General features: G+C 47.3%; 1 protein-coding gene across 2 annotated transcripts in view; it reads right to left on the reverse strand.

The window, feature by feature from the left end:
* cpne4a (copine IVa) overlaps positions 1-2500 on the reverse strand; it is a 45045-nt gene that overhangs the window by 35629 nt on the left and 6916 nt on the right. The gene's annotated exons all lie outside the window — the stretch shown is intronic.

Here is a 2500-nt window from a genome sequence, read left to right on the forward strand (position 1 = left end):
CTCGGTCTCCATGACGCCAAGGTCATCGCCATGGAGCATAACACATGGAAAGGCATCACGTGTGAAGTTAAAAATGCGCCCTGTCGCCAGCTAGGGACCAACGAAGAGGAAAAGATGACAGGAGCCAGGGATTTGTTTTGGAACGCCGACTTTTCGCAATCAGTCAAATCCAAATGGACGAAACCGAAGTCCCTCCCACCGGAATATTCCGCTGAGAAATACGTCACGTTGAGGGAAAAACTGTCTGAATATTCGTCTCACGTTGTCTTTAACATCTGGATGATGCATAAACTACTGGAACACGCGACACCTTTTCAAACGAAACGATTTTTGTGCGATCTAATGATGTCATGGAAGGGGTGGAGCCACCAGAGGGCGCTGGATGCTCCTGTGAGAGTTGTTCTGATGCGGTTCAACTGGGTCCCTCTTGCAGTTTTTGTTTTTTTATTCGTTCTCGCCTGCGATATTTACAATGTTTGAACTTTTTGGTTCAAAATATAAACAAATGACTGTCTTTAAGCACGGCGACGCTAGCACGCATAATGCATTTTCTGAGGACGAGTACACGACCTCGTTAAGCGTTCGGTCCACGCGAGAACCCGACGCTCTGCCGTGTTCATGAACGTGACTTTTTTCTGTCCCTGACTGCTTACTCCTGTGAAGTTTTTTTGCTGGTCGTGTGGTGTCCCAGTCCCAACGCACACCTCTAATCATTTATCATTTCCGTTTCGAGACATTACTGACCTACAAACTTTATTTACTGCACAGTGTGAAGTGCGCAGTGTGCGATTAGAGACGCAGCTTCGGACGCAGCACACGCTAACCCTAACCCACGCTGCACATTTTTGTGCTTTCGCTGCTGAAAATCCTCTGATTCAGCTCATCGGGTCTGCTTTAACAGGACGAGGGGAAGCGCGCTGGGAAGGAAATCACCTCTCAGAGGACTCTTCTGGAATTAAAAACAGTTATTTGATACAGTAACATGAGGCGATACTTCATACTTAGCTCTCTAGCTAATGTTGGATAGCTAATGCTCGCTAAGCTACATGTGATTTGGTAAGAGTCACCTCTAATCAATAAAACTTGGGAAATGGGACACGCCCTAAACTGTAGCACTTCAGTGTGGGACACGCCCATGACAGAGGTGATTCAATGTGGGACACGCCCATGACAAAGGCTCTTAAAAGTGGGACACGCCCATGACAAAGGCTCTTAAAAGTGGGACACGCCCATGACAAAGGCTCTTAAAAGCAGGACACGCACATGACAGAGGTGATTCAATGTGGGACACGCCCATGACAAAGGTTCTCAAAAGTGGGACACGCCCATGACAGAGGCTCTTCAAAGTGGGACACGCCCATGACAGAGGCTCTTCAAAGTGGGACACGCCCATGACAGAGGCTCTTCAAAGTGGGACACGCCCATACAGTGGCATTTCAATGTGGAACACGCTCACAACAGTGTGCCTGTACTGTACTGGCTAAGAAGAGTGGATTAGCCTTCTCTCTGTACGGGGCTCAGATGTATCTGCTGTGCTTTGAATAATTGTTTTATTTAATTTTTCTTATTGAAGTGCAGAATTGTTCTGAAGGCGCCTCAGGACACACGCCCTAATCACCAGTGATGACGATTAACCCGACTGAGGAATGGGATTTGCACTTCGTGCATTATTAGCATTCTCAGCGTGACCGTTATGTTACAGACCTCAGAAATGATTAGCTGCTATTGTTACATTATTAACAGATTTATTACGAGGGTTTCTAATCACACCTCCTCCGGCACACTGCAATTTCAGCGTACTTTTAAGACCGTTGCTCTCCACTCGTCTGTACGAGGTCCCGATAAACTCGTAGCAGGTAAAACACACAAAAACCTTCACGCTGATTAGTGCATCGCTTCATTTGTGTTTAACTACTTAGCTTTAGAAGCTATATAAACTGTACAGCTACTAGCGATTTTAACTGGGACTAAAAAGACAGGGCCGCGCCCACAAGGCACAGCAGAATCGGTCCCTACAAGCAACACCAGCGACTTAATGAAGGCAGGGTTAGCCTGGAAGTGTTAACTCATTAGCATTGTTGTACAGCTCAAAACACAAGCTGAGAAGATTCCGGGCCTTTCTTTTTCACGCGGACATGGCACTGATTTGAAAACGCACTCGATTTCGCTTAAACGTCTCAGAGGGACACGACGGCGCCTCGAGGACTCGCGAGATCGAAATGATGAAAACGATGAAGATGATGTGACGACCCCAACAGCCTGCCTCAGGAAACAGAGCGCGGTAAAACGAACACTAGTCTACGATATTCCATGTGATATTACCTCAAGCGGAAATACACACACTCACTCACACTCGCACACACTCACACTCGCACACACTCACACTCGCACACACTCACACTAAAGGAGCAGGAACGGCGCTGTTACGTAAACGGCTAATGAGGAACGAAGGGGGCGATGAGAAGGGATCCGGCTGTTCAGCTGGCACAAAACACACAGA

The sequence above is a fragment of the Ictalurus punctatus genome, chromosome 23 (assembly GCF_001660625.3).
Source record: "Ictalurus punctatus breed USDA103 chromosome 23, Coco_2.0, whole genome shotgun sequence".
NCBI lineage: Eukaryota > Metazoa > Chordata > Actinopteri > Siluriformes > Ictaluridae > Ictalurus > Ictalurus punctatus.